The following is a 20359-nucleotide window of genomic DNA, read 5'->3' as shown; positions in this document are numbered from 1 at the left end:
CTTGCGCACTCTCACAGCTTGACCCTCACCTAGCCCACCCTGATTACATCCGTCTATGGAGAGCTCGCAATGCCACAACCAATGTCGAGCTGATGCAAGGTTGCTTCTTGAGTTTCACTCTCAGTTACATCACTTTTCTCTTGCATCGGAATGTTGGAGTCATCTCATTGATCGCTCTGCGACCAAAGATCGTACTCGGCATATAAACATCGACTTTGAGCTTCAAGAATTTTTCATTAAGGAAGGAAATGATCTAAAAGTCAAGTTGGCCGAATATCAAAGGTTACTAGCCGAGTTTGCCACTATTGGCTCTTTGAAGTCAAATGACGATCAGGTCACGTTCTTCTTGAATAAGTTGTCTGACAAATACTTCCATTTTATCCAACACATTATCTCACTGCCTAGATTGCCAACCTTCTACGAGTTTGAGTGTCAGTTCTTGTGTTACGTAAGGCTGCATGATGAAGTCCACAAGAAGTCCTCCACTTGCATCTATTCAAAGGGGCGTAGGTTGGTTGCCTCTTCTTCGGGAGGGAAAACCAACAATGGTAAGAACTTCAAGATGTGAAGGCATGACAAAACAAGGGTGACATCACTTTCTCCGACAAAAACAAAGAACCTTGATCCTTTCGGCAGCAAATTTCTGAGAAAAATAGATTTTGCACTCATTGCTAGAGGTCGGGCCATGTGGACTAGGAGTGTCGTACTAAGACCCAAGGTCTTCCTCCTAGAAAACCACAATAGACTACTACGACTACAGCCTCTTCTTCGGGAGGGAAAACCAACAATGGTAAGAACTTGCAAGATGCGAAGGCAAGACAAAACAAGGGTGACATCACTTTCTCCCACAAAAACAAAGAACCTCGATCCTTTCAGCAGCAAATTTCTAAGAAAAATAGATTTTGCACTCATTGCTAGAGGTCGGGCCATGTGGACTAGGAGTGTCGTACTAAGACCCAAGGTCTTCCTTCGAGAAGACCACAATAGACTACTACGACTGCACAGTCTAGTAGGGCCACATCTCCCGTTGCTGCCCCATCTACTTCTTCAATCCCCACGGTTGCTAGATACGTGGCACACAGACAGCCTTAGCGGCCATTCTACTCTACTCCTGAGATTGATCTACTCTTACCGATCCTATTGCACTTTATGCATCCCTTCCTAAGAACTCCACTGCACCTTCTAGGCCTTCTTCCCCATCTCACTGTTTGCAATGGTGGCCAGACACTTGACATTTCATTTTCAAGTCTTTCGTTGCATTTGCACACACATACACATTTGCATTATTACACTTGTTCATTAAGTTCACTTTTTATTTTAATTTTATTTTTCTTTTTAGAGCATCTCACTATCAATCCGTGTGATTGCAAATCTTACTCTCTTATGCAAACTTTGTTTTCAGCGCAGGGCTAACATATAGGTTTGTTTGTGTTAGGGGTAAAGGCCCTTTACGCGCTCTCCCATGTATATATTACTTTACACATATGAACCCACCGACGACTCACTCTCACTCTATCACTGACAAACACTATTCAGCTCTGAGTCATTGAACTCCTCGATTAATGTGCTTGCTCTCACCTCTCTTTCTCTATCTGCTTCCACTTAAACTCTGCAAATTGGTATCAGAGCCAATGGCTCACACAAGCAAGCAATCGGTCCATTGGGCCGTTGAGGAGTAGACTATCAAGCGACTAACTAGTCAAGTGCAGCTAACGGGCCAAGCAACTGATTGGTCAGGTGCAGCTAATGGAACAAGCGTCAACAATCGAACGGTGCAAGCATAACGGGCCAGGCAACTGGTCAGGTGCAAGCATAACGGGTGTCAGATGGACTAACGACTGACGGGATTGGAGGCGACTACTGCGTGACTGGACTAGAGGCATGCGACATGACAGAAGGCTCACGCATGATGGGGACAGGGTGTCGGGCTGCACAGACGATAGATGTCACGCAGCCACACGGATGACGGACAGGTCCACGCCCCGTTTTTTTTTAAATTGAAATCAGAAAATTTCAGTCTGATTTATTTCTCCCTCTTCCGAGTGTTCACGTGAGCAAGCACACAGCCCAAATCTGTGCAAGTTTCCCCCTTAAAATTAGGGACTTTTCCCAAATTTGGTGCTTGACACATATTCCAATGACTTCTAAACCATAAATTGCAGACATTGAGTGCATAGGCCTAAAAAATTTTGGAGATTCTCAAATGCAAGTGACATTTTTGCTTGGTTGAGCCAATTCCTTGGAAATTGTGCACTCTTGGACCCCGAGGGCTTTTGCAGAAATTGTGAAATTTCTGCAACATTAGCCCGTACTTGATGCTCGGGAAAATGTATTTATGCAATTGGAGCAGATTCACTGCAGAAATTTTGGGGCTTTTCACATTAGTGATGTATTTTTTGAGTCGTTTTGAGATTGGATAGTGAAATTTGCAGCAGATTAACTGCTGAGTGGGAGTCTTTTGAGTACTGGATGCTTCAAATGTTGAAAAAGGGCAGCTTCTCTTGGTACATGTATTGCTGAATACTCATTATGCAGTGGAACAGTGGTAAATACAACATTTGAGTCATTGCATTTGGGAATTCTTGTGATGTATTACTAAAGTGAGAGTTATCCTTAATGCAAATGCATCAGATTTGATTCGTGCATGAGCTGTAATCAATACTTGAGACTAAAATTTGCAGCCAAACACCTACTTCTTGGACACCTTGGAAGTACAAGTGTGTACTTGTGTCCAACTCCCAGTGTGGTAGAGGCGGATATGAAATGTAAGCCGAGGTTTTGAAATGAGTGTGATATGGCTTCAAGAGAAGAGGGTGGAATGGATGTCAGAGTGCAGCGGTGCGGAAGCGTAGGACTGAGAGAGAGAGAACGCAGAGAGAGAAGAGAGAGAAAGAGACAGTGGACGATGAAGATCTGCTGTATAAAGAATGTTGAATACAAAGATATGCAGATATATACACAGGCGCAGTGCGCTGGACTGCGTGTCTCCACCTCGACGATGCAACCTGCTGTTCACCTCGAAGTCCGCTGCAGTCTGCACTGTCTGCTGTCTGAAATCTGCGAACAGAGACGGAATCTGCGCGTGTCACCGGTCTGTAATCTGCGAGCAGAGAAGTGTACCAGACTGCTGAAAGTGCCAGGTATAAATAGCTGGAAAACCGGGGGAAATAGGGCGCCAAAAAATAGCCAGGCGGCTGCATTAAATGCAGCCGACTGGCTGCTGCAGGTCAGACTGCCACGTGGCAGTCCGACTGTGCAGTCCGACTGCACCAGCCTGCTGCCCCTGATCAGGCTATGACCTGATCTCTAACACCCCCTCTCAGAGCCTGGGCAAGGCAGAAGCCTGAGGGATCTGGAATGGCTCCGAAGTAGAGCCTGAGGAAGCACCTTCGTAAACAAATCCGCAAGATTGTCCTCCGTCTTGCAATACTCCACAGTGAGGGTCTCATCCAGAAGCTTTTCTCGGATGAAGTGGTACTGGATCTCTATGTGCTTCGTCCGGGCATGAAAAACAGGGTTCCTTGCCAAGGCAATGCAACTCTCATTGTCACATCACAGCAATGTAGGACGAGTCTGGGGGCACCCAAGCTCCTCCAATAATCTCCGAAGCCACACAACCTCGCATGTGGTGGAAGACGCGGCCCGATACTCCGCCTCAGTAGACGAAAGGGCTACCGTGGGCTGCTTCTTGCTACTCCATGAAATAACACCTGCACCCAAAGTAAAACAGTAACCTGTAGTAGACCATTTGTGGTCCACATCACCGGCCCAATCCGAGTCGCTCCAACCTGCAAGTACAAGATCTAACCCATCTGTCCCTGCAGGGTAATGAATCCCTAAATCAGACGTCCCTCTCAAATACCGAAGTATCCTCTGAGCAGCCTGCCAATGCACCGTCTTAGGTTCACTCATGAACCCTGCCAAGAGCCCAACAGCAAAACATAGATTAACCCTGGTGTTGAGAAGCCAAATCAAAGACCCAATCAACTGTCGATAGCGGGACGCATCCGCCACAGGAGAAGCTGAATGGGAAGTGGCCTTCCAATTCGGATCCATGGGAGTAGAGAGGGCCCGACAATCCTCCATCTCAAGACACCAAGAGCTCCTGTACATATCTCTGTTGAGAGATAAAGATCCCCCTCTGAGACTGATAAATCTCATCAAAAAGAAATGGAGTAGACCCAAGTCCGTCATCTCGAACGTCCGATGTAAAGTTGACTTCGTCTCTTGGACCTGCTGTGCATCATCACCTGTGACAATCAAATCATCAACATATAAGACAAACAGCACACAACCATCCTCGGAAGTGTGAACATACAGCTACGGATCGGCCTTGGACCGCCGATATCGCAACTGAGATTGGAGGAACGAATCAATCTTTTCGTTCCATGCACGCAGAGCCTGCTTGAGGCCATACAAGGCCTTCTTCAACCTGTAGACTTTCCCATCTGAAGATCCAAAGCCAGGAGGCTGCTCAACATAGATCTCCTCCTTCAAATCACCATTAAGGAAGGCCGACTTCACATCCAACTGATAAACAGGCCATCTCCTATGGCCAGCCAAAGCAAGAACAGCTCTAATGGTCGCCATACGAGCTGTGGAGGCAAAAGTATCATGACAGTCAATACCTGGGCGCTGTGCAAAACCTTTAGCAACAAGGCGAGCCTTGTGCTTATCCAAAGAACCATCGCTAAGATATTTGGTCTTGAAAACCCACTTGACTCCAATCACCTTCTTCTTCGGGGGGCGGGGCACGAGTGACCAAGTGCCATTCCTCTCAATAGCCTCCAACTCAGCTTCCATAGCTTTCTTCCATGGGGCGGACTGTAAAGCCTCCTTCACGGAGGTGGGCTCTCGATCCTGCATAACACGGGTCATCAATCAATAGTTGGAGCAAACAAGCTCCGTAGAATGTGCCTGGTGCCTCCGTGACCGCCGCGGACCATCTTGCGGTCCCCACTCCTCAGGAACCCCCTCGATTCCTAAATCACGGAGTGTGTCACGGACCCAGCGAGGAGGAGGCCGAACCTCCCCTCGTCTTTCTCCATCAGCAGAAGACTCTGAAATATCCACCGGTGGTAACTCCTCAGAGGTGTCCGGTGGAACAGTAGACTCTGTGTCAGAAACAGAATCATAATCAAAAGGCACGGGCTCCAATGGAACTGTAGAAGGAGCCCAACTCTCCCCTGGATCTCCAAGAACGGGATGCTCCTCACCTGTTGAAGTAGCCGGAACCTCCACAAACCGCACATCACGGCTAGTGTACACATCCCCCTTGACGGGATCATACAATCGGTAGCCTTGGGACTGGGAGCTGTAGCCAACAAATACCTGTTTTCGGGAAGCTGCTTCAAATTTATCACGGTGAGCCTTGGGAATGTGAACATAGGCATCACACCCAAAGACCCGAAAGTAAGAAACATCTGGCTTCGTCCCAAAATAAGCCTCAAACGGGGTCATCCCTTCCATGACCGAAGTAGGGGATCGATTAAGGATGTGGACTGCAGTAGCCACAGCCTCGGCCCACAGAACCTGAGGGGTCTGTCGGTGCTCCATCATGGTGCGCGCCATCTCGATCACACTGCGGTTCTTCCGTTCAAGAATACCATTTTCTTGAGGAGTGTTGATATTGGCAAACTCCTGGTGAATTCCTCTATCTGCACAAAACCGAGCAAACTCATTAGAAACAAATTCACCTCCCTTGTCGGATCGCAAGGTCTTCAACTTCCGGCCCGATCGGTTCTCCTCAAAGAGAAGCCAATCCTTGAAGTGCGAGAAAGCTTCTGACTTTAGTGCCAAAAAGTAGGCCCATGTCATCCTGCTGTAGTCATCCACGATTAGCATGAAGTACAAGCTCCCACGCAAGGACTCATTCCTCATAGGGCCACATAGATCCGTAGACACTAGCTCCATCGGTGAAGTAGACCGCCGCGAAGCTGTGTGGGAAATGGCATCCCTATGCTACTTCCCCCGTATGCAGGAGACACATGGCTGCTGGCTCACCACTATATCCGGCAACCCGCGAACAAGCTGTCCACGTGATGCCCTCCGAAGATAGTCATAGTTCAGGTGACCAAACCGAGCATGCCATAACTCTGACTCTGACTGAGAGGTAAGAAGAAGAGTAGAGAGGGCGGTGGAAGACTTCAGTTTGTAAATGTCGTTCTCCTCATATCTGGATGAGAGAACCTTCCTCGATCCACGATCAAGGACTCGCACCGTAGTACTGTCAAACTCCACCAGAAGACCAAGGGAGCAAATCTTATGAATTGAAAAGAGATGGTACCCTAATCCTCGTACATGCAAAACCTCTGAGGTATAGGTACCACCTCGTCCATCCGGAATAAGCTGCATCTTACCCCGACCTGCAATAGATACTGAAGAGCTGTCTCCAATGAGAATCTGCCCACGCGAGGGTCGCAACTGGGCAACACCATCTGATGAAGGAGTCATGTGCCGTGAGGCACCACTGTCAACAATCCACTCTCGAGCCTGGGGAGCCGACATCGCAGCATCAGAAGCATTCAGTGAAGCGTCCTCAATGACAGCTAGATGAAGAAAGGCAGCTGATGAGGGTGCAGCCACCGCACCAGAATCCTTGGTGTCCTTCTTCTTGGTGTCCTTCGTGTCTTTGTCAGGGCAATCCTTCTTCCAATGGCCAGTCTTTCCACAAATATGGCATGTGGAGTCTTTGTCCTTGTCCATCTCCTTGTCCTTCTTGGACTTGTTATCCCCCTTCTTCTTCTTTTGGTCCTTCCCCTTCTTCTAAGAGGCTTGACCTGTCAACGCCTCCAACTTGGAAGCATTTTGTCCCTTTATCTGTTCCTCTTGGTCCAAGACCATAGGAACCAACTCTTCCCACCGAAGAGTAGACTCTCGCCCTGAAGCAACAAGGGCAGAGTAAAATGTACCGAATCGTGGCGGCAACTGGGACAATAGTGTGATCGCCATGTCTTCGGAGGAAATCGGCTTCTCCGCATTCTGAACCTGCATCTGAAGCTGCCGTAGCTTGTGAATGTGCTCCCGGAGCGAGGAAGACTTATTTACGGACAAGGTCCACATCTGTACCTCCAAAGAAACCTGCTTCATTAGGGTCATCCGATTGTACATTTGATCAAGCTCCAGCCATATCTCCCGAGCCACCGTCAAGTGCTCGATGTGAGCGATCACAACTGTAGTGCATGATAGAAAGAGAAAGGATCGAATCCTGGCATTCAGTTTGTCCCAATGAGACTAGGCCTTGGCCAACTCCGCACGAGCATCGAAAGAGAGTTTGGACTCATCTCTTACCGAGGGCCGGTCAATCTCCTCCTGTACCAACTCCGCCAAATCATAGGACTCAAGGATGGCCAACATCATGACGCGCCAAATGCGGTAGTTGTCGCCGTCGAGCTTCTGATCTGCAGGAAGAGCCGGTAAGACAGGCACCTTCCGGTCCATAATCGCCTGGAACTCCAAGTCAATCTCTGTAGACATCTTCACCTGCAATGCCTTCACAAACGCAAAAGCAGCCCCCTCTGACTGGGAAAACTCAACCTGCTAAGGCTCTTCCGCGTCCTGAACCTTCTTCACCCGTCGGAGGCGATGAAAAAAGCAAAACCTGCACTTGTAAGCTGAAAACTCAAACTTCCTCCGTGTCAAACAGCAGTAAACAGCAGCAAATCCACCACCTGTACTCCTTTCCTATGCGCCCACACTCGTTTCAGCCTTGTTCCAAGGCGCAGCCCTCTTGTCTGCCCTTAAACGCAAAAAACGCAAATTTGTGTCGCGATGGAAACTCCTCTTCAGGTTGATTCTGCGCTCAGTCAGCCCTCAAACACTGCTCTGATACCATGTCAGAGTGCAGCAGTGCGGAAGCGTAGGACTGAGAGAGAGAGAACGCAGAGAGAGAAGAGAGAGAAAGAGACAGTGGACGATGAAGATCTGCTGTATAAAGAATGCTGAATACAAAGATATGTAGATATATACACGGGCGCAGTGCGTTGGACTGCGTGTCTCCACCTCGACGATGCAACCTGCTGTTCACCTCGAAGTCCGCTGCAGTCTGCACTGTCTGCTGTCTGAAATCTGCGAACAGAGACGGAATCTGCGTGTGTCACAGGTCTGTAATCTGCGAGCAGAGAAGTATACCAGACTGCTGAAAGTGCCAGGTATAAATAGCTGGAAAACCGGGGGAAATAGGGCGCCAAAAAATAGCCAGGCAGGCGGCTGCATTAAATGCAGCCGACTGGCTGCTGCAGGTCGGACTGCCACGTGCAGTCCGACTGCACCAGCCTGCTGCCCCTGATCAGGCTATGACCTGATCTCTAACAATGGAAGGGAGAGAAGAAGAGTAATTGACTTGCTCTAATGAAACAGAAGATGTAGGCATACTTGATGATGAATGTCTGTTTCTTGAGCCCCCTCTATTGCACACCAAAAGGCAAAACAGAAGAGAGTTTTAATTTGAACAACTCAAAAGGGTTGTACGAACCTGACATAGGGCTTGGCAAAGATAAGGAAGATGGATCGCCAGTCATCCCAAATGTCGTATTGCCTTCATGATCAGAAAGGCGGCCAGTCTCACCAACTGGTCCGGAAGGAGTAGAAAAGCTGAAAGGGATGTATTTTGGTCCATGCTTGTTGCGAAGGTACTCCTCAAACTGGTCCTTTGTGAGGTTAATGTAATTTAGAATATCTAACATGGGTGTAAACATAGAGGGTGATGGTGAGGGTGAATATGGAGTGTCATCTTCCTCACTAAGTCTATAATGCCTCCTCAGGGCCTCCGGTGATGGAGAAGCCTAATAAGACATCATGGGGTCACAAGAAGAAGGTGTCTCTAATATTATGATTAAGTTACAAGTTGTATTGTGTGCCTCATGCAAAGACTAGCACTCCACAATATCTGCAGGATACTCTTTATAAAAGCACTTGCTCTGATACAATGTGAAGAAGAGTGTGGAGGCACTGCTAGGGTTTATGCTGAGGAAACACAGTGTACGAACATGACAGGAGCTCAACAAGACAAACACAGACACAAAAAGCAAGACTCAAACCCTAAATGTAAAACTCAAAACCCAAACACGAAAGCTCAAACACAAATAGAAGAAGGGATAGAAAGAACACAACTCCAAAGTGAATGAATGCTATAAATGAATGTAAGAGTATACAGTGTGTCAATCAGAGGGGAGAGCACTGTATCAGAGAGTGACGTCAACCGGAGGCAAATCACCAAGTGTTGTGACCACTAGTCAAAGTAACAGCATGAGAGAAACACCAAACGTTGATCACCAAGCATGAGGAGACTAAGGCGACTGCAGAGGATAATGCCTGATGATGTGGACGAAGCAACAAAACGTAGCAGTAGAATGCCATAGTAAAATGCTGCAGTAGAACGTCGCAGTAAAACGCAACGATAGAAAGCTACAATAAAACGCTGCAATAGAGCATTGCAATAAAACGCCATAGTAGAGCACCACAATAAAACGCAGCAATAGAACGAGGTGATGGGAGTAGTCGTGAAGGCTGTGGACCGCCACATGGTGGAAGACAATTCATGCAAATATTGATGCTATGTTAAATGCTCATTTACATTGTATAGAATAATGAATAATGTCAATTTGTGTTCTCTACATCACATGGGTCATACTGTGTGTGTGTGTGTGTGTGTGTGTGTGTGTGTGTTTGTAAAACTTTCATACTTTATTTCATCTCGAATATAACCCGTTTCGAACATTTTACAAAACTTGTATGAAACCTATGAAACCCATTTCAAACTTCCCATTTCAAAAACCCTTGGCAACTATAGATACAATATGGATGACACGAGGACGGAGTGCCTAAATAAAGAGGCCAAAAATATATCATCAATATGATCAGGTTAGCAAACAATACATGCCTAAATAATCAAGAAAATAACAAATATAAAATGCCTAAAATATCTAGTTGTTCCCAACCCAATGTAATATGCATAGACTCACACATGAACTAACATATTTGCTAGCACCCTCTCTCTGATTATGGGTGATCTGGTACAATAAAATAGAAAATGATAATAAGTCATCATAGTGCATCCAACAATGTCCATCAAATGTAACCATGGATATCCAAGTCGTGGGTGCGCAAGCCACCACCAAGATGCCTCGAAGAGAGCCTGATGTCGATACCGTTTATACCATCTCTTGAAAATAGAGAAGAATCATAACAGCTCTCTATGTTTGTCAACAATGACTCTGAAATAGCACATGTGACCATCTTGTCACCAATCCCGCAGCACATAAATGACTATCGGTTCCCTACCTTTGGCCACAAATTGCCAAAGTGTCCCCTCATGTGAGCTCAGACTAGAAGCTAAGCCAACTCTCTGTCAAACAACTCATCATGAACCCGAATAATGTCAATCCCAACTCCAAGATTTGAAAACTTGCCACACTTTGGTTGATGCATCAAGGAAACCCGTCTCTGGATCCTATGCACTTGTACACTTGTTTACATGATGCACAACCATTCCGCCTTACCACCATCTCATACTCCCTCCCTAACACTAGAGATTGTGAGAGATGTCTTGCATCACCTATACTAGCAAGCTAGAAGGGAGGCCCCGACAACCATCGCCATAGTTGCATAGCTAGAGCCTAATCCTGGACCTGTAGAGGAGGAAAACTCACCGAGAGAGTCATCACCATTCATCACCGTCCGCACCTCCTCCTTCCGTGAAGCTACTAATATCCTGTAGTCCTTCCAAAGATGTCCCTTCTTGCCACAATAATAGCACTGAGACTTATGCTTCTTCTTCTGTATGTCACCCCTCTCTAAAACTAGAACTCACCGGAACTCACCCAACCCTGAATCTCAACACAACAAGTCTCCAACATTAAACAATGTCTACGTGTTGAGCATTAGTATGAGAAGCCAAAGGAGCCATAATAAGGGAGATACAAAGAAGATGAGTAGAGGCGAGGGATCTTGAGGAAAGAACGTGTGCATACAGACTCACAAGAGTTCCAAGAGTTCAAGTAATAAAGAAAACACATAAAGAGAGGATCAATAGTAACCATAGTGTAGTAAAAGAACACGACAACCAAATACACAAGAACCCTCTCTAAAGTTGAGCAATGAATCACAAAGGCTAATCAAAAAACAAGACGATGGATGTACACAACAAGATAAAGCAAAGAAATTAGACAAAACGTAGCTAGGCAGAGAGCAAACAAAGAGTTGGCAGCAGCAAGATGCCTAAAAGTAGTGTCACCCATTCTTCAAAGGGTTAGAAGCCAAGAAATGCAGACAGCCAAAGCAAAAATGCAGACAAAATAAGCAGTAAATGCAGCCGTACAGCAGGTTGAACGGGTTGCCTCAGCCATAAAACAAGGCAGGAACAATGAACGTAGATGGCAACCTGCAAAACACAAGTTGAGAAGGGCAGAAACAAGCCGTTTTGGCTCAATAGATGATCACCCAGGCTGTGAACACAGTCGCAGCAGTCCAAAAGTCCAATCCGCAGGCAAAAACTCAAAACGCAGATCTGCAGCAGAAGAAATCAGCACCTGCACACATCAGATGGCTAATCACTGAACAGGAGCAAAAAACAACCGGAAATCTAATACCATGTCAGAAGTGGATACAGCAATGGAAGCATAAAAAACTGCTATAATAGATTGCATAATACAAGAGTGAAGAGAAAAGAAGAGAGCACTGCAAAGGAAAGAACACTACACAAGAACTTGGAAAGAAATAGATGCTCAAGAAATGGAATCCATATGCCAAGACATGAGACGGTAGAGAAACAAGGTGAGTCACCAACTGCATGGGCACCACCACTGGCTCCCTCTCTCCACCAATCCTTGCTATGGAAGTAGACAATGATACAATATGAAGTGTAAGTACCATTCACTTGGCCCTTGAAAATGGCCAAGAGCTGATTTTGCATGATGTCAAATATGTACCTAGCATAAAGAAAAGTCTACTATCAGTTGGGCAACTTGATGCAAGAGGGTATTTTACTACCTTTGGTGGTGGATCTTGTAAGGTCCACAAGGGCTCTATGCTGATTGTTAAAGGCAGCAAAAAGGGAACTTTGTATTATTTGCATTGTAAAGCATTACCTAGCAAGTTTTTGTCTCTGGCTAAAGTTCATTCACGGATGAAACTTTGGCACAAAAGACTTGGCCATATGAGCCAAAAAGGCTTTCAGGTTCTCTCCTCTTCAAGGAGATTTGATGTAAAAGGCTCTGGTCTGGACTTTTGTAATGATTGCATCTATGGAAAACATGTGAAGTCTCCTTATTACTCTGGTGTTGTTAAGAAGTCCAATGCTCGACTTAGTACATTCAAATGTGTGCACTATGCCTCTTAATTCACATGGAGATACACGGTACTTTGTCACTTTTATTGATGATTTCAATAAAAAGTCATGGGTATATGTATTAAAGAGCAAAAAGGAAGTGTTGGATGCTTTTAAAAAGTTTCATGCTTTTATTACCATACAAAAAGGGCTTAAGTTAAAAGCTATAAGAACGGATAATGGAGACGAGTATATTTCTAATGAGTTTAAAAGGTTTTGTGAGATGCATGGCATTAAGAGGGAGTTGACAACCCCTTACAATCCTACATCAAATGGCGTGGTTGAAAGGTATAATCGTACACTTTGTGAAAGAGTCAAATGCATGCTGTCCACAGCCGATCTCCTGCAACAGTTCTAGGGAGAGCTTAAAACTGCAGTTCATGTGTGCAATCGCTCTCCCAATCATGCATTGGAAAATGGCATTCCTAAAAGGGTTTGGTCAGGCAAACCTTGAGCTTGAGGATCTTATAGTAAGACTGTGGGACTCAATAACATGTACATACTCTCGTCATGCTTCCAGGCATGTCTGGCATTCCCTTGTAGTGTCCTGCACCTATTTGGAAGGCGCTGGACGATTCGGTGTAGTAGACGTCAGCCTAGAGGCATCGCGTGCAACTCGCAGGCCGTTGTCCGCACCATCGGACCAAGCCGTCCAAGTCCCAGAATCGGACGTCCGATTTTGAGAATCGGACGTTCGGACAACCGTCCGATCGGACCAACCCGTCCGATTTTGGAATCGGACCACCCAGAATCGGACCAACCTGTCAGACTTGGACACTCGGACCAGCCCGTCCGATTTACTGTACAGGTGCTAGAAAAACTCATTGAAGCACTATGCAAGATTGCAGACAAACTTTAGGGAAGGGGATCGTAAGTTCTACTCATGCTTCGAGAAATACTTAGGCTTGTTAGGAAAGCTAGAGACACCCTTTGTTCTTCTAGATAGTACAAAGACTTGGAAGCAGCCTATGATCTTGACACCATGTGGGTATCGTGAAGTGGTTGATCGGTGAATCATTTATGAAATTATCAGGAGCTCAAAGTCTTTCTACAAATGCTTAAGTTGAAGAAGAGAATCATCACTTTAAATTTGTGATGCTTCCCTACAATGTACGCTTGCAAGAAGCTGCCACTTCCCCGATACAATCTGTCAAATAAAAACAACTTCCATTACTGTGATGCTTTTATGCATATTCCTATAAATTGGAGAACTAAACTAGATATGAAATCCATCAAGGGCATCTTCATTGGATATGGAAATGAGGGAGAGATGGGATATAGAGTTTGGCTTCCGCAGGATAGGAAGATAGTACGCAGCCAAGATGTAGTATTTAATGAGGCAAAGTTACTAAAAAATGCTACACATGGTGACCTTGACAAGAAGAAGGTTAAGTTTCAATATGAATAGCCAGCCATTCAGCAACCTTTAGCTAAAGATTTTGTCCCTTTTGATGCCAAAAACGAGCAACAACCTATTGTGCTACAATCAAAAGATAATGGACAACAAATTGATGCACATGATGGAGTAGGACAGCAAGAACATGCTGAAAACAGGTTATAGCAGCAAGAAAATGTTGAAAACCAACCATCATGCGATGGTGTGCACATACCTAAGGATGTAGGCCCATTGCCTCTATCAATACAAATCACTGGGTAAGAAGGTCTACACGTCAAAAGGCAGCCACAGAGGTTTCAGCAATCTTTGGATTGCATTTTATTGACTGATGAAGATGAGCCTTTGACATTTAAAGAGGCACAGTCATGTGAAAACAAGAGAAAGTAAGAGCTTGCTATGCAGGAAGAGATGAAGTCTCTATATGTAAATAACACATGGGAGCTTGTATATTTGCCCAAGGATAGGAAAGTTGTTCCTAACAAATGGGTTTATAAGGTGAAATGTATTGATGGGAAGCCCAAATACAAGGCACGGCTATACACTAAAGGAAGGCATAGACTTCCAGAAGGTTTTTTCACCGGTGGTGAAGATGACTACGCTCCGTGTTTAGTTTGCTCTTACTACATCCTTGGATTTAGAGTTGGATTATATGGATGTGAAGACTGTTTTTCTTCATGGTGACCTGAATGAAGAGTTATACATGAAACAGCCCGAAGGTTTTGCTATTCCAAGGAAAGAGCGTTTAGTTTGTAAGCTGAAACGCAGCTTATATGGGCTGAAACAGACCCCTAGACAATGGTATAAAAAATTTGATACCTTTATGCTCAACCATGGATTTAAACACAACCATACAGATCGCTGCTTATACAATAAGAAGGTTAATGATAGAAGCCTTATTGTGCTGGGTTTATATGTGGATGACATGCTGATTGCAAGAAAGCATAAGAGTACTTTACATACTCTTTAAAAGCAACTAAGTTCAGCCTTCTCAATGAAAGATTTGGGAGCAACTGAACACATTTTGGGCATACGCATTAAAAGAGATAGAGGGCAGCACTTGTTGTTTCTCTCACAAGACAAGTACATCAGCAAAGTACTTGACAAATTTAATATGGCTGATGCTAAGCCTCTTGGTGTGCCTTTACCACCATATACAAATCCTAGCAAAGCGGATTGCCCCAAAGATGATGCAACTGCTATTACAATGAAAGGCATACCTTATGCATCAGCTTGTGGTTCACTAGAGCTATAAGGGTTTTGTGATTCAAACATGGCACGAAATCTTGACACTAGAAGTCTACCAGTGGGCATGTCTTTACTTTGGCTGGTGGAGTTATTTCTTGGTGTTCAAGGTTGCAAAAAATTGTAGCACTAAGTACTATAGAGGCTGAATATATTTCAGCCACTGAAGCTTCGAAGGAAGCTATTTGGCTTGCCCGTTTGGTTAAGAATTTTGGTCTTTCTTCACATACTCTAGTGCTTGCTTGTGATAGCCATAGTACAATATGTCTGGCTAAAAATGCCATGTTTCATGCACATACCAAACATGTAGATGTTCGGTATCATTTCATTCAATAGGTCTTGGATGATGGCCTTGTCACGCTGACTAAGGTCAAAACCCAAGATAACCCTACAGATGTTCTCACTAAAAGCCTTGCAAAGGCTCAGCATGAGCGTTGCATTCCACTAGTGGGGGTTGGATAGTTTAAAGGCACCACTTCGGGCCTTTAAGTGGGAGGTTGTTGGGTGTAAAGCCCCTTTGGGTGTAAGCCCCCATTTATCCCGTGAGTATAAACTTACAAATGTGAACACACCCTTCACTTGTACCCTAACATATAAATACATTTTTATTCTTTGTGTACCGTGTAACACACTGGTACACTCTTACTCAATTCTCTCATCTCTGAGCTCCATCACTACTCATTCCAATCTCGCACTCTATCAACACTCTAGCTCACACTCAAGAAGTAGATAATTTGCTGCAATTTCAAACCAGATAGGCTGATTACAGCATATACATGCACAAAATGTGATAAGTACGCATAAAAGACAACTCCCACTTCAATAATACATCACCATAATGCCCATATGCAACAACCCAAGTCCTGTATATACCACTATTTCATTGCACAATGAGCATTCAATAATACATGTACTAAAGAAAGCTACCTTTTGACAACATTTGATACATCCCAAGTAAGAATTTCTCCCACTCAACAATGAATCTATTGTTATTTCATTGCCAAAGTATGAATTAGCACAAAATACATCATTGATGTGAACAATCCCAAAATTTCTCCGACAATCTGTCCCAATCGTATTAATACAAGTTCGTGAGTGCCAGACAAGGGCAAGTCTTGCAAAAATTTAACAAATTCTACAAAATCCCCAAATTTCTCGAGTCCAAATGTGCACCAATGTCACTGAATTCGACTCAGCTGAGCAAAATTTCATTGATACATGAAAAGCCCCAAATGTTCCAAGGCCAATGTATACAATGTCTACAAGTTTTGGGTCAAATGTCACTACATAAGCATTCACTATGCAAAATTGAAGAAAATTCCAAAAAGGGTTGACTACTATAGTGTCCAAAGATTGCTCTAAATTTAATGAATGTCAATCCAGAACTGACAACAAGACTACCACATCACCACAAGAGGGCCTAACAATTGTCACACTATTCCAAGAGGTACTGCTAGTTGTCATCTATCTGATTTTAGGGTTTCAGTCTGTCTAATTTTAAGGTTTCAATCTGTCTGTCTAATTTTAGGGTTTCAGACTATCTATTTGATTCTCGGGTTTCAAACTATCTATTTGAGCAAAAACAACCCGCGCTTGCTTGCCTGAGCAAAAAACGACCTGCGCCTACCTGCCTAAGCAAAAACGACCTACACCTACACTAGATTTAGAGTTTTTGGCCTATTGACTAACAGTCCAACACACGTGACCCAAAAAGTGACGACCTGATGATTTTCTCGCACCGAATGAGCTAGATCTAACTTGCACAAACTCCGAGAAGCACGCACGCCTTGACCAAACCTCTAATACCAATTTGAAGGGGGGTTGCTCAGCAAGAGTGCTATGTGTGCCGCAATAGAGAGTACAAAGAGCAAAAATGTGAGCGGGTGTGTGCTAGTGTGGTACACACAAAGAATTAAAGAATATATTGATACTTATGGTACAGTATACTTACACTCATAAGGGTGCATTCACATGTATAAGTAAATATATACACAAGAAGCGTAACAAAGGGCCTTTACACGCAACATTAAGTTATATGTGTAGCTTAGGCTGGAAAACACAAACCTATGTTGTAACCAACCTCCCATGTACTAAAGTGCAAACTATAAGAATGAACACCAATTGAGACAAGGCAAATCATCCCATTACACAACAAAAGGTACACCTGTTGAGAAACCCTTCACCCGTAGTTTGCATTTTTGCGTTTCTGCATTTTGCGTTTAGGGTTTGCAGCCCCAAAAAGGGGCACCATCCTAGACTGTCTGTGCCTATTTATAGGCCACCCTCTCATTCATTCCTCACAGTTGATTCATTCAGTCCATCACCTCTTCTCTCCAGCCGCTCCACTACCCTCACACCCCTTCAAGAGGACATTGCAGTTCGTGGTTCATGGCTATCTTCATCATCTTCCTTGTGCTACGGCACCCATGTTCCCTTGTATCATATTCACTCCATGATTCAGATCTTCATCATTCCATTCATAAAAGTTTCTTCTCTCTTCTCTTCTCAACCCCATGTTTGCCAAGTTCACTCCGTGTTCCTCCCCACCAACCCTATTGTCTCGCTGGTACGTCATCTTTTGACATGGTATAAGAGCTGGATTTGCTCACCTAGCGGCAAAGTTCCTCCACTCCAGTGAATGCAAAGACCGGTGGCGGGTTCGACATCCACTTCTCTTATTCTTCCGCTGCATCAAAATCTCGTTTTTGCAAATTTCAGGTGTTTCAGCTTGCAACCCACATCCCGTTCGCAGAGGACATCTCAGTCGCAATTGTCCATTGCTGTCTCCATCAATTGGCACCTGATTTCTAGTCCTCTTCACACAGTTTGAAGCTGCTTCTAGCCAAGCGACTACTATTCCTGTGCAGACCTGTTGCCGTACAGCCTACCACGTCATCACAGTCCTGTTGCCTACGTTTTTAGTCTTTCTCTCTCCTACTCCTGTTTTTTCCTGCGTTTTTAGTCTTTCTCTCTCCTGCAAGCTGTCATGCCTGCGTTTTTAGTCTTTCTCTCATCTGTTGCCTTCGTTTTTAGTCTTTTCCCACTTATTTTCGGGTACAGTGGCTACCACGGCCCGCGGTTCTACAATCCGCTCTATCGAGAGACAATGATTGTTTAATACCGTCTCCTCGTCAGTCTGCTCCTTCGAGAGACAGTGACTGCTCGACTCATTTCTCTTCTTCGGCTACCCAGTCTGCTCCACTGAGAGACAATGACTGTTGCCCACCTCTTGCTCATTCTGTACCCCACCCTTCCCCACCCTTGACTACTCAGGTTCGAGAGGCTATCTTTGGGAGCTCTTCAGCACCCCAGATACCTTCTTCAGCACGACCAGCAGCACTTCCTTCATCATTAGACATTTCGGAGTCCATGATCCATGAGTTTTTGGATTTCCTATCTACTTCAGAAGGGGATTCAAAGGGGAATGTTATTTCTTTGCCCTCAGAGAGGGCATCTCTACTTCTTCTTCGACCTTAGCGAGGGCTCCTCCACCTCCCACCTCAAAGGGGAAACCTACTCCACATGAAGCTCTTCACCCATCCTCTACTTTCTTGGGGTGGCTGTCTTCGACCAGTCACCTCTTCTACTGATACCCAGGATCTTCAGGTACCACCTAGATAGGGACCTCGAAGGTTCAGCCGCGACTTAGTGACGAGCCCTTCGTATTCCTTCCAGCATGGATACATCAAGCTAGTGGCTTCTCTCCCGAGATTGAGTTTCGGGTTCTCCAATTCACTCTGTCTACTATTCTTTACAGCAGGTTTCTTTTCCGATGGAAATCTTGGATCTTAGGGATGCTCTACATCTTCTTCCTCCTCTTCTCTTCTTCCCTTTGTCCCTTGGTTAGTATGGAGCCACCTCCCGAGATTGAGAACGAGCATATCCTTAAGGTTCTTGATACCACACTAAGTTCGACATTCCTCCTATGCATTGCATGTTTTCATCATCTTTGTACTAGGGCACTTGGGCAAGTGAACAATTTCCCCACAAGGGACGCTGTCCAAGTGGCACCTGTTGCATGAGCATTCTTCAACATGTAGCATTGTATCTCCACCTCACTCTTCTCGTTCCCCTTTTTGGGCCTGAGAGGGGGTGTTGAGAAACCCTTCACCCGTAGTTTGCGTTTTTGCGTTTCTGTGTTTTGCGTTTAGGGTTTGCAACCCCAAAAAGGGGCACCATCCTAGACTGTCTGTACTTATTTATAGGCCACTCTCTCATTCATTCCTCATGGTTGATTCATTCAGTCCGTCGCCTCTTTTCTCCGGCCTCTCCACTACCCTCACACCCCTTTAGGAGGACATTGCAGTTCGTGGTTTGTGGCTATCTTCGTCATCTTCCTTGTGCTACGGCACCCTTGTTCCCTTGTATCACATTCACTCCATGATTCAAATCTTCATCATTCCATTCATTAGAGTTTCTTCTCTCTTCTCTTCTCTTTGTTACCCTGAAAATGTGGCTTCTTTGCCCATGAAAAAGCCCTATGTTGCCCATCTGTCACCTGAAGGCTGCAATAGGTTTCCACGCAACCTGGTTGCTCCTGCTGTCCACCAAAATGCAGACCTGACTGCTCCTACTTTGCTGAGACATTAGATGTCTAGAATCAATATGAGCAGTAGAAGTTGCCTAGCTGATGGCAAGCCACAACATCAATCCAAACAGAAAATTCCAAATGGCAAAAGGGCATGCACTAAAATGCAGATTTGCAGACCTGATTAGATGGTTGGAAACTGCTTGAAGTGATGATAAGAGCACCATTACTGTTGATACTAATGGAATCCAAACACAAATGCAGCCTTTCTTTTCTCTAAACTCGTCCTTGCAACATTAACTACTATATATTTCTGATTGGGAATGTCAAGGCACTGGTGGGTTTTCCATCACTATGCTCACAACCATTCCCCAAACCACAATGTAGAGGTACCTTGGACTTCCTTTCGTATTCTCATTCTCTTCAGCAGCTCATTTTGCCCCTTCAAGCAAGAAACTATCAGCATCAGCACATGTTATCACCACACGGCAAAGCTCCCAGTACTCTTCCTCATAGTGAGCACCACCAAAGCTGGATGGAGAAGCCTTTTAGGCCCCATAGAACGTTGTGTCTCTCCAAACTCTTTCTTGATGGTTGTGCTAAAAACCAAAGTTGCAATGCTTCTACAGAATCCCCTAAGAAAGGCATTATGCTAATCGAATCATCGGAGATTGTCTCGCATCCACACTATGTTACTTATTAGACACTTGAAATTTTCGAAAGAGGACCCATGAAGGAATTGCTAATCTAGTCGAGATGCAACTTATGATCAACGTCAAAGAAGCTGGCATGCCTACATGACTACTCAAATCGCCATCCTCTAGGGCCGGATCCTAGGAGAAATGTGAGACAATCTACATTGTTCTCT

The 20359-nt window shown here is 44.9% G+C and overlaps 1 protein-coding gene across 3 annotated transcripts in view; it reads right to left on the bottom strand.

The window, feature by feature from the left end:
- The window catches only part of HIRA (histone chaperone HIRA-like protein), a 50055-nt gene that overhangs the window by 28885 nt on the left and 811 nt on the right, over positions 1 to 20359 (bottom strand). The window lies entirely within an intron of this gene.

This window comes from Lygodium microphyllum, chromosome 4 (genome assembly GCF_053477565.2).
Source record: "Lygodium microphyllum isolate KBCC chromosome 4, Lygodium_microphyllum_v1.1.10, whole genome shotgun sequence".
NCBI classification, from domain to species: domain Eukaryota; kingdom Viridiplantae; phylum Streptophyta; class Polypodiopsida; order Schizaeales; family Lygodiaceae; genus Lygodium; species Lygodium microphyllum.
The sequence above is the reverse complement of the archived record's forward strand: the minus strand, read 5'-3'. Positions and strand labels throughout refer to the sequence as shown.